The sequence below is a fragment of the Carassius carassius genome, chromosome 50 (genome assembly GCF_963082965.1).
Source record: "Carassius carassius chromosome 50, fCarCar2.1, whole genome shotgun sequence".
NCBI lineage: Eukaryota > Metazoa > Chordata > Actinopteri > Cypriniformes > Cyprinidae > Carassius > Carassius carassius.
In genome coordinates this window covers 2,841,215-2,853,388 of record NC_081804.1, presented here as the reverse complement: position 1 = coordinate 2,853,388, position 12,174 = coordinate 2,841,215, and the positions used below count along the sequence as shown (strand labels likewise).

At 34.8% G+C, this 12,174-nt stretch overlaps 1 long non-coding RNA gene across 2 annotated transcripts in view; it reads right to left on the bottom strand.

Moving 5' to 3' along the window:
• LOC132133703 (uncharacterized) overlaps positions 1-12,174 on the bottom strand; it is a 300,636-nt gene that overhangs the window by 142,381 nt on the left and 146,081 nt on the right. Inside the window, exons 1-2 of one of the 2 annotated variants that reach the window (XR_009429212.1) lie at positions 5,640-5,842; positions 5,424-5,549 (exon numbers count right to left, since the gene is read on the bottom strand). This is a non-coding gene — a long non-coding RNA (uncharacterized LOC132133703). Of the gene's footprint in view, positions 1-5,423; positions 5,843-12,174 lie in introns of those variants that run through there. The other variant, XR_009429213.1, reaches the window with a different exon arrangement.

The following is a 12,174-nucleotide window of genomic DNA, read 5'->3' as shown; positions in this document are numbered from 1 at the left end:
CATTACTTATTATGAACCTCGTAACTTACCTGGACAGAGCGCAATGAGAAATGAAATCACTAAAGAAATCACCCAATCTCTAAGCGGACTGGCTATGTCTCCATAGCAACTGATGCTTAGGATCACGGGTAATGCTGGCGTCCACTAATTAATTAAATTAAATTTATTAAATTTATTTTAATTAAAATACTATTCAAAACGAATCCCCGTTCTCATAATCGAAGGAGAAACAATTTAAAACTGATGGTCACTGTCGATAAGGCTATTGGGTTATGTATATTACTGTTAGATTTGACTCACCAAACCCATAGAAAAACGGTAACATTATTTCTCAAAAAATAAACAGCAACTTCTGTCTCGTTAATTAACGGGTAGAATATATTTACTATATTTACTATTTTTTGACTGGAATTAATTACTGACGATGAGAAGCCTACAGAATATAAATCAATAAAAACAAGGACAAAAAAATCTCTGTACGTTTTTTTCTTATTTGTTGAGGAGTCATTTATTTTTCTGTATTTATATATATATATATATATATATATATATATATATATATATATATATATATAGTGCTGTGCAGGTAAACCTCACTTGAGATCGGGGAGTGAGGATTTACCTGCACAGCACTACACTGGCTTCCGTTACACACACACACACACACACACACACACACACACACACACACACATATATACATACATACATACATACACAAAAAATAAAAATAAAACAACAATAATAATAAATATATATATATATATATATATATATATATATATATATATATATATATATACATACATACATACATATACATATATATATATATATATATATATATATTATTGTTGTTTTATTTTTATTTTTGGTTAATTCAACGCAGTCCTGTTTCTTCTTTGTAAAAGAAAAAAAAATGTCACTCTTTAGCGACCCCAGTGGACGTTTGTGTTTCAAAACTGTAGCAATACGTACCGGGTGGTACATATTTGTGGCGCTGCAAAAAAGTGTGCAGAGGTACGTATTTCCCATGAGACCAGGTTGGATTAAACCAAGATACTTAAACTCTATCACTCTTTCTAACCGTTGATCATATAACTTCAATGTAATCTGTTAAATTTTCTTTTTCCTTGAGAAAACCATATATTGAGTTTTTGATACTGAAAACTTCATTCCCAATCTACTGACCATCTTTCAACTTCATTTATGGTTTCTCGTACTCCTTCAATTACATTTCCTATATTCCTACCTCTTTTCCATATAGCACCATCATCCGCATACAACGCCTTCCCAATGCTTGGTTTAACTTTTTCAAATATTTCATTGATCATTAAATTAAATAAAATTGGCCTAATCACGCTTCCTTGTGGGGTACCATTCAGGATACCATATGATGCTGATGTTTCTTCACCTATTCTTACCTGAAATGTACGTTCAAATAAAAAATCTAATATCCAGTTATACATTCTCCCTCCAACACCAATTCTATCTAACCTTATTAACAGTCCTTCCCTCCATAGAGTGTCATTCGCTTTTTCAATATCAAAGAAAACTGCAACAAGAAACTGCTTCATTATTAGTGCCTTCCTAACCTCATTTCCAAACAATAAAAGAGCATCCATTGTTGTTCTTTTTTTCCTAAAACCACACTGAACTGGTGTTAATATTTCTTTCTTTTCCAGAAAATAATTTAACCTTCTTACTAACATTTTCTCCATTACTTTGCATAATGTAGATGTAAGAGCTATTGGCCTGTAGCTATTAGATTTTGTTGCATCCTTACCTGGTTTCACTACTGGTATTACTATTGCACTTTTCCAATCTTTGGGTAAATAACCTTCATTCCATATATGATTATATAAATCCAACATAGTTTTAATTGCTACCTCTGGTACATTTTTTAACATACTATAAGTAATCATGTCTTTCCCTGGAGTTGTATTCTTTGAGTTGTTAATAGTTATTTTTAACTCAAAAGCATTAAAATCCTCATCTATACTATTTTCAGCTCCTTGTTTTTTCACACGAACATTCTCATATATTCTGCTTAATTCCTGTCTTCTATTTAAAAATTTGTCACTTAAATTTTCAATACTATGGACTTTAGAAAAAGTTTAAGCTAGGACTTCTGTCTTCTCTTTATTTTTTATGGCCGCTTTCCCTTCCTCTTCAATTACAGGAATCTTCTTACAACTCTTAACACCATTTATTTTCCTAATCATTCTCCTAACCACATTTATTCCAGTTTCTCTCCTAATTGTATTACAGAATTCCTGCCAAGCCTTTCTCTTTGCGCTTTTAATTACCTTCCTTGCAGTAGCCCTTTTTTCTGATATTCTATTACGGTATCTTGAGTTATTACTATTTAAAATCCGGAATGCCTTATTCCTCTCTCTCACTGCCTGCCTAAATCCCCATCTTGCAAATTGACCCATATTTTCATTTTGAACAGTACTCTGGATCTCACATATTACAGGCCAATGATCGCTGCCCAAGTTATCGTCAAGTACACTCCAAGTACACTTACCAGCTAAAGCTGCTGACATTATTGTTAGATCCAAACATGACATACCACCTTTAACTATATCCATTCTTGTTGGTTTCCCATCATTCAAGCACACAAGTGAGTTTTCTTCCATAAAATTCTTCTATGATTACCCCATTGTTATCTGTATTTTTACTACCCCAGAGACCATTATGTGCATTAAAATCCCCACATATGATAAATTTGCCCTGAATATTACCCATCATTTCTTTTAATATAGCATTACTTATTTCTTTACATGGATTGTAGAAATATGTAATTCTGATTCCTTCATGTTTTCCCAATACTTCTATGGTTACACATTCTAAACTTTTACTTGTGAATACTCTTTTATATGCTATGCTCTCTTTAATAAATGTTGCACATCCTCCACCTCTTCCATCTTCTCTGTCTCTCCTTTCAACTACATATCCATCAATCTTAAAATCCAAGGAGCTATTTAACCATGTCTCCTGAATACACATGATGTCTGGCAATTTTCCCATTTCTACAATATGTTTTTTAAAACCTTGCCCATTTGATATTAAGCTCCTGGCGCTCCAATGTAGTAATAGGAAAGACATTATATACCTAAGTATTATTCTGAGTCATATCCAAAGCAACATTTCCTTCCTTAGCTTTCAAAATCTCATGGACCTCCTCTGCTTTAACACCTGCTAACTTCAGAAATTTATTAGCACACCCAACAATAATCTTTATCTTATCTGACTTCCTTTCCACTTGCGAGGTACCATTAACCACCGCACAAATAAAAGCCACAAAATCAATTTTGTTCATCACAACATGTTGATCTGGTTTATTTCTCACATCATTTACATCTTTCTGAAGAAAGGATTCTGCCATAGTTCCTTGCACATTAGTTCTTTTTGTTTCTACTGCACCTTTCACCTTACGAGTTGCTTCTGCATATGTTAAATGTTGTACTGTTTTTATTTTTTGTACTTCACGGGCTTCTTGTTGTACAGGGCATCCTGCATATGCTGCACTGTGTCTTCCTCCGCAATTACAAAATTTTATCTCTGCACCCTCCTCACACTTTCCATAATCATGTTCTCCCCCACATTTTGCACAATGCATTTTCCCTTTACAGACACTAGCAGTATGTCCCATGCATTGGCATTTGAAGCACCTTAAAGGCAGAGGTACATACTCTCTCACTGAGAAGCTTACAAATCCTATAGTTTTACTCTTATCGGCAGATTATTCCCTTCAAACTGTATCATCACGCTCATGCTTTCACATTTTTTATTGTCTTTCCACATCTGTAGCCTTCTAGCAGAAATGACTGTGCCTTCACTCAGACTGCCTTTGATATCATCCATACTCACATTAAGAGGTACTCCCGAAATAACACCTTGAACTTTATTGCCTATTTCTGTGCACGTTATCCGTGCCCCTGCTAGCATTTTCATTGTCATTATTTTTTCCTTCTGCTTCTGATCCATGCATTTAATCATTATTCTTCCATTGCTACAGCTTTCACTACTCCTATCTCTTCCTCGATTATTTTCGATAATTTGACATGATGGGCTTGCTGTTCTGTCTGCTTAGCAAACGTAATAATCACTTTGATTTCTTTACCTGACATCTCTTTAATAGCTTCACGTCTCGTGTGTTTTGTTTGTTCACAATCAGACCCATCACCCAAACTACTCTTTTTTTCCTTTTATTGTATCTTACTTCCTGATACTCCATATCTTGACCATTATCATCATCCGAGGTGTCTCCCCACTCCACTCCTCCTTCCGCCATTTTTCCATCTCCGCGCGCGCACCAGAAGTCAGCCTGGTTCTTGGTAAACTTCTATGAATCTATGAATTGTGAACGACTTATTAACATTGTGTTAATAATATGTAATCATGTAATCCGTAAAAAAGTAACTGTAGTCTGATTACTAGTATTTTAAAAAGTAGTTTACTCTAATTACAAGTACTTGAGTTTTGGAATCTGATTACGTAATCCAGATTACATGTAATCCGTTACTACCCAGTTCTGTATATATATATATACACATATATATATATATATATACACACACACACACAACTGGAATCCATAAAGTTTGTAAAACATAATGACAAGTTTACACTTTAGATTAGGGGGTGCAGAAAGCTTTGTAAATGATTTATAATGTTTATTGAGATAATAGTACATTGTTGACATTTACAATGATTAATAATAAATTAACTAGTAACTATTAACCATCAAGGTTATGCTTTAACCATATGCTATTTTTTTAAAGATAACTTATGACAGATTTGTTAATCGTTAACATATTACTTAATCATTAGTGAATGTACGTATATACATGTTTTGTAATTGATTAGTTCATAATAATTTAATCACTTCCAATTTCTTGAAATGATTTATAACTTAATCTACAGAACATACATAAAAATATTAACATCATTTATTTCTATGAACGTGTAATCATTTTTTGTAAATAATTAGTTCATCATCATCAAATTACTTGTAAATTACTTTACAAAACATACACAAATTATTAGTATATCATTTGTTCATCGATTATGAAAGTTTTGTAAATGATTAGTTCATCATTAACTTATCACTTAAAAATGACTTACAACTGAACGTTATTATAAAGTGTTACCAAAAAGTCACCCACACCTTGGATGAACTGAGGGAGAGTAAATTAACAGCAAATTTTTCATTTTGGGGTGAACTATCCCTTTTACCCATACTAATCAAGCCTACTGCTGAAGTTGTTGATCAGCCATCATTTTTGAGAGACTGTGTGTCATAATATGTGCACTACACATACGGCTCCGTTAGCTGTAACAGAGATGTCTAAGATGTGTACAGGTATCTTACAGTTGTTTACTGAAGGCCCTGACTGAAACCCCACAGTACTCACGGTCTGACAGTAGGTTCACTCCAACTCTGCTCATCATCACTGAAGAGTCTAGGAACAAAACAAGCAACCTGTCACAGAGCCAACAATATTTACTCTGCAGTTCCAGGTTTATTTGAAGGTAATCAGCTGATGCTTGATGTCAGGGACTTCTTAAAATTTTTGAAATATATTCTGAAAAAGGCATATTAATGTAGTTCATGAGCTTCTTCAGTTCACCTGTATTTCTAAGTCAGTATCTCCCTTCGGAAATGTTGAAATCTTGGAGCTTCACTTCTGTTCTGTAGAGTTTCTTTCTGTCCTCCTGAAATCACAGAACAATTTGTATTAATATCTGTTTACCATGAAAGAACAAAACACGTTTGAACTTGTTTTCAGCAGATTACACTCCCCATGTAAGTGACGTCATCGATTCAGTAAATCAGCCTCCATACGCTGATTCCAACTTTAACTTACCTGATAATGAGCTAAATCACCTTAAGGAGGTTAATCAATATACTGTATAATTCAAGAGACTAAGACTTTTAAGGTTCTTAATTTTTTACAATTGTTTTAAAATTGATATACATCAATTTTACAAAATTGATATGTCATTTATATTTTTTGTAAATTCATGTTTAATAATTTACAGTCTCATTCAATAATCACTCAATAATGAATTTAAAACTAATTTTGTAGTTCAGAAAAAAGCAACAGCAAAAATAGCTCTAAAGCACCTGGTTCAATATGTATTTAGATGTTTCGCATTATCTGTATTGGCTGTCATTATCGGTCACGGTCTAAGCATTATCTCTTTCTGTTGTTCTGATTAAGGAAACTTGTTTGGGAGGATTCACTGTCTGCCCATGTGAATGTGCTACAAACTGAGTATCAGAAAACACATCTAGACATGTCGACTCTCAAAGACCACATAGCACGAATATTCTTCTGGAGGCGTTGAGATAGCATGGAAGGAATGTCTGTGTAGGATGTAACTTACTCAGAATATACCCATACTTAAGGACACCTGCTGGAGTGAGTATTATTAAAAAAAATTTATGTAAAACTGTAAAATATATTGTTTCAAATCTTTTCATGTAATATTTTATTCTTCTGTACCTTTTTAGCCCATCTGTTAAAAATGTAAAACAATAGTTTTAGAAAACAATGTAAGATTTATCAGTGTATAAGAGAACATGAACTGCATTGTGACCCTTATACATTAGCTTCTAATTGTTTTTGCAGTTCTGCAGTGTATGTAGCTACACTGTCTGAGCCAAAGAGGATGGAACAGAATTTGAAAAGCATTTTCATTTTATTATTATTATTATTATTATTATTATTATTTATTTATTTGTTATGTAGGGGGACCCTGCTACACCCTTTCCTACCATACAACTGATGGATATTGACTGTAAAATGGCAATCACAGGAGGAGGGCTCAGTGTGGTGACAGAAGGTGGAATAGACGTGTGTCAGTGCACCAGCCTTGATGAAGCCTTTATAACAGCCTTCTGGATGTATTTTGCTTTTAACATTGCATATCCACCACACCTCAGAAAGACACTGACTTTCCTTCAGAGGCACATCGTCTACATTAGAAGATGGAGACAAGCACTGCCAGTAACTTTACTCTGAATGATTAGCCTTTTGTATTAGATCCTCAACTGCCTCAACTGTACCATTGCCACTCGAAGGACATTTACTCTTTTGAAGTTAACCCAACATGTTGGCGTTGTACATGTACATGAACCAAATATTAGTATAACCTGTGAGTGCCAATAAACTTTTTTTGTGATTCGATTCTTTTACAAAACATGCACAGGAAGCATATGTACTTTCGGTAACAAAAATTACTGTCTCAGTGAAGAGTCAGCAGTACAGTTGTATTATAATATCATGGAGAAGGGTCTGGCTGCAGACTTGCACTCTCAGACTCTTGCGCTTAGTGACAACACTTAAAGTCTATGTCTATCCATCTATCTATCTATCTATCTATCTATCTATCTATCTATCTATCTATCTATCTATCGGTCTTATTTGAATTGGCAACTAAATAAATGTTTTGGTGGATAAAGCTGTGTCTGTTTGCTTAATTGGTTAATGTCACTTAACATAAGGTTACTAAACTTTGGTTTTGTCAACTATATATTTTCTCTATCAGGCAAAACCTAGTTTTCTAGGGTAACACTTTACTATAAGGTTTCATTAGCTGACATTGACGTATTAACTAACATTAACAGCAATACATTTGATACAGTATTTATTAAACTTCGTTAGTTAATAAGAATACAGCTGTTCGTTGTTTGTTCTTGTTAGTTCACTTCACAGTCCATTAAACTAATGTTAACATATACAACTTTTGACTTTAACTTAAGAACAGCTAGTGCGACTAACCGTGTAAGAGATGTTTGTATCCTCGAAATAAAATAAATAAAATGTAAATAAAATAAATTTAAAATAAATGTAATTTGTTTTTTATTATTGATAAATCAAGACCTAAACTTGCGGTGGTGATGGCGTCAGTAACCCGCGCCATGCAGACATTTTGAAGGTACTTTCAAAAGTAATTTAAAATAATATTCTTAATATCCTTAACGCCGTTTTTACATTGGAATATAATTTGCTTTTATAGGATTGTATTGAATTTATTGCTTCCTTTTAATCTGTAGGCCTATTTCGAAGAGTATGGCAGATTCCAAAAAAAAATATATAGTCTACATGTGACTTGTCACTTATGCAGAGGAAAACAATGTCTCAAATGTCATTAAACAGCCCAAATATTTGCTGTTTGTCATGGTGGATCGATTTGATCCATGATCAACATTAAGGGCTGCTTAAGCGTCTCAGCTGCGTGGCATGTCCACATCAATTTTTCCTGACTCATTGAATCTGGATCGAATACGTGAGATGGCGTGAATTTAAATGGTCGGCAACAGTTTAAAATCAGTCCAACCTGTAATCCTGCTGCAGCTAGGTAGTTTTTTCTCGATTGCTTAAACATTTCTTGAAACTATGCCTCATATTCTCAGAAAAGTAAACACACATCCATCGCACCCAGTGGCGTAACTTTGCTTTAAAAAGTGGTGGAACACCGTGCAACTCGTGCTAGTTTTTTATTTAATAATCTAATTTTTTAGGGGACAGGGTTTAGAGTTGGAACAACTTAATTTTAGCCTTTTAAAAATACATCAATGTACCAGGGGCAGCGCGAGACAATTTTGAAGGCAGGTGCTGATCACTGATGGGAAGCTGGGCAATTCAGTGCTCCAGACTCATTATTCCCACTGGTCGAGCTTTCTGATTTGTTTTTGTTGTATTATTAGTATAATTATTATTATTATTATTATTATTATTATTTATTATTTTAATTTTTTTATACAACATACAATGCATGCTGGTGAATTTTTATCATAGTTTATATTTATATGGAAACAAAAGCGGTAAATCTTTCTTTTTTATCGGTAGGGACAGTATTGACCCTGGCAAAAAGTGGTTGGGACATGTTCCATCCGCAAATTACGCCTTTTCCCCAAACATCCTATTTTCAGGTCAAAATGAAGCTCTACTCTATAAAGCTGACTTTTCAAGTCACGTTTTGGACTTTAATCCCCGCTTTTCTTATCGTCTTTTATGAAACAGCACCCTGAATTTATATTTGTTGACAAAACAGAGCAAAAACAATCAAAATTGTGTCTAAAACATAAGTGTATTAATATAATAAATCCTTGTTTTTTGAACTGCTGTATAAAATCAATATCACATTAGTAATCATGCTGCTTTTTGGTGGAAAAAACTTCGCGTGATTGTGATGAACTTTATGAATTTATAAAAATATATACATTTCTGCCCCCATATCTTGAATTTTGTAATAATTCTAAATGCATTAAAAAAAACTGAATCATGCAGTGTCAGTGAACGAACGCGCACCAGTCTAACCTACTAGACTTCCTATTGCCTTAGCTGAACTTTAGCTAACTTAGATCTCTCAGGAGTCAGGGATGTTAGAAAGACAAATTAACTATTTTGTCTTTTGGATAATTAGCTGTAACTTCGAGGCACAGGTAGCTTAGTCTGTTGTTCATCACCACTCACCTCCACAGCAAGACAAACACAACTGAAAAGAGAGAGAAGGCTTCACTTCTGCGGCCGTCTGTGACTGTGATGTGCATGTGACAGTCAATGAGACACGGAGCATTTCTCAGAATTTCCTGACCCCACCTGATATTTAGATTTTTATTTGTCTGACAGGGAAAGCTGTGCGCAAACAGAAACAAACTATACAATATGACTATACATTAAAAAAAAACACTCCCCAGAAACAAGGACACTCTCTTTAGAGGAAGAAAATGGGGAAGGTGCTCAAGGCCCTTTGATGTGTGCACGTGCCTGCTTACCATTCTGTAACTATTCAAATTATAGTGCTCTCTTGACAGCCTATTATGTTTCCATACAACAGCATTATTTCTCTAACTGTTCTGTTAAAGTTACAAAGATCAAAGAATAGAACATAAAGTTGCACCTACCATCTGAACTCTGAATAAATAAATATTCTATTTAATTTGTACTGCACTTTAACTATCTTCTCTGAATTTTTAATCTTCAAACAGGAATCCCTTCTGTGGCACTGAACCTGCATTAAGTATTTTGTACTACAATACACAGTGGCATTAAAAGCCTTTGTTAATTAGCTATAATATTAGCTAGATTATTTATAATAACATGTTCAGACGTAAATAAACAACAGACTAAACAGATTAATAATTTTTGCCGATATTCTGTCATAACTACTAGATTTAGATGTAGCCAATGTTTTCCCGAGAGAATGAAAGAAATCCCAGTGCAAATCAACTGGAAAACACTTTGACTTATTTTCCATTAGATGTAAATTTTATATTATATATATACAGTACAGACCAAAAGTTTGGACACACCTTCTCATTCAAAGAGTTTTCTTTATTTTCATGACTATGAAAATTGTAGATTCACACTGAAGGCATCAAATCTATGAATTAACACATGTGGAATTATATACAGTACATAACAAAAAAAAAGTGTGAAACAACTGAAAATATGTCATATTCTAGGTTCTTCAAAGTAGCCACCTTTTGCTTTGATTACTGCTTTGCACACTCTTGGCATTCTCTTGATGAGCTTCAAGAGGTAGTCACCTGAAATGGTCTTCCTACAGTCTTGAAGGAGTTCCCCGAGAGATGCTTAGCACTTGTTGGCCCTTTTGCCTTCTGTGTGCGGTCCAGCTCACCCCTAAACCATCTCGATTGGGTTCAGGTCCGGTGACTGTGGAGGCCAGGTCATCTGGCGCAGCACCCCATCACTCTCCTTCTTGGTCAAATAGCCCTTACACAGTCTGTAGGTGTGTTTGGGGTCATTGTCCTGTTGAAAAATAAAAATTTCCAGCTAAACCCAAACCGGATGGAATAGCATGCCGCTGCAAGATGCTGTGGTAGCCATGCTGGTTCAGTATGCCTTCAATTTTGAATAAATCTCCAACAGTGTCACCAGCAAAGCACCCCCACACTATCACACCTCCTCCTCCATGCTTCACGGTGGGAACCAGGCATGTAGAGTCCATCCGTTCACCTTTTCTGCATCGCACAAAGACACGGTGGTTGGAACCAAAGATCTCAAACTTGGACTCATCAGACCAAAGCACAGATTTTCACTGGTCTAATGTCCATTGCTTGTGTTCTTTAGCCCAAACAAGTCTCTTCTGCTTGTTGCCTTTCTTTAGCAGTGCTTTCTTTAACAGTTGTTCTAGAGATGTGTCTGCTGCTAGAACTCCGTGTGCCATTGACCTGGTCTCTAATCTGAGCTGCTGTTAACCTGCGATTTCTGAGGCTGATGACTCGGATGAACTTCTCCTCCGCAGCAGAGGTGACTCTTGGTCTTCCTTTCCTGGGGCGGTCCGCATGTGAGCCAGTTTCTTTGTAGCGCTTGATGTTTTTTGTGACTGCACTTGGGGACACTTTCAAAGTTTTCCCAATTCTTCATTTCATAAAGTAATGATGGCCACTCGTTTTCCTGTACTTAGCTGCTTTTTTCTTGCCATAATACAAATTCTAACAGTCTATTCAGTAGGACTATCAGCTGTGTATCCACCTGACTTCTGCACAACACAACTGATGGTCCCAACACCATTTATAAGGCAAGAAATCACACTTATTAAACCTGACAGGGCACACCTGTGAAGTGAAAACCATTTCAGGTGACTACCTCTTGAAGCTCATCAAGAGAATGCCAAGAGTGTGCAAAGCAGTAATCAAAGCAAAAGGTGGCTACTTTGAAGAACCTAGAATATGACATATTTTCAGTTGTTTCACACTTTTTTGTTATGTATATAATTCCACATGTGTTAATTCATAGTTTTGATGCCTTCAGTGTGACTCTACAATTTTCATAGTCATGAAAATAAAGAAAACTCTTTGAATGAGAAGGTGTGTCCAAACTTTTGGTCTGTTCTATATTTATATATATAAATGATGTTTTATTAACAAAAATCGGGAGGAGCGCGTCAGATACTTAGCTTAGAACTCGTGAAAACACCTTCTGTGAGACTATCCATAAGATACTCTGAAACATGAGAACACAAAACCAAACTGATGAAAGCATAAAACATATCTAACGCGTCATAGCATAACATCATACTTTCAATCATTGTATTTTCATGAGGAAATTATGTTTGCATTTTCATTTATTCACAGCCTATTGTTTATTATTATTTAGTTCAAAGTGCCATTGTTTAAATAAAATGCTC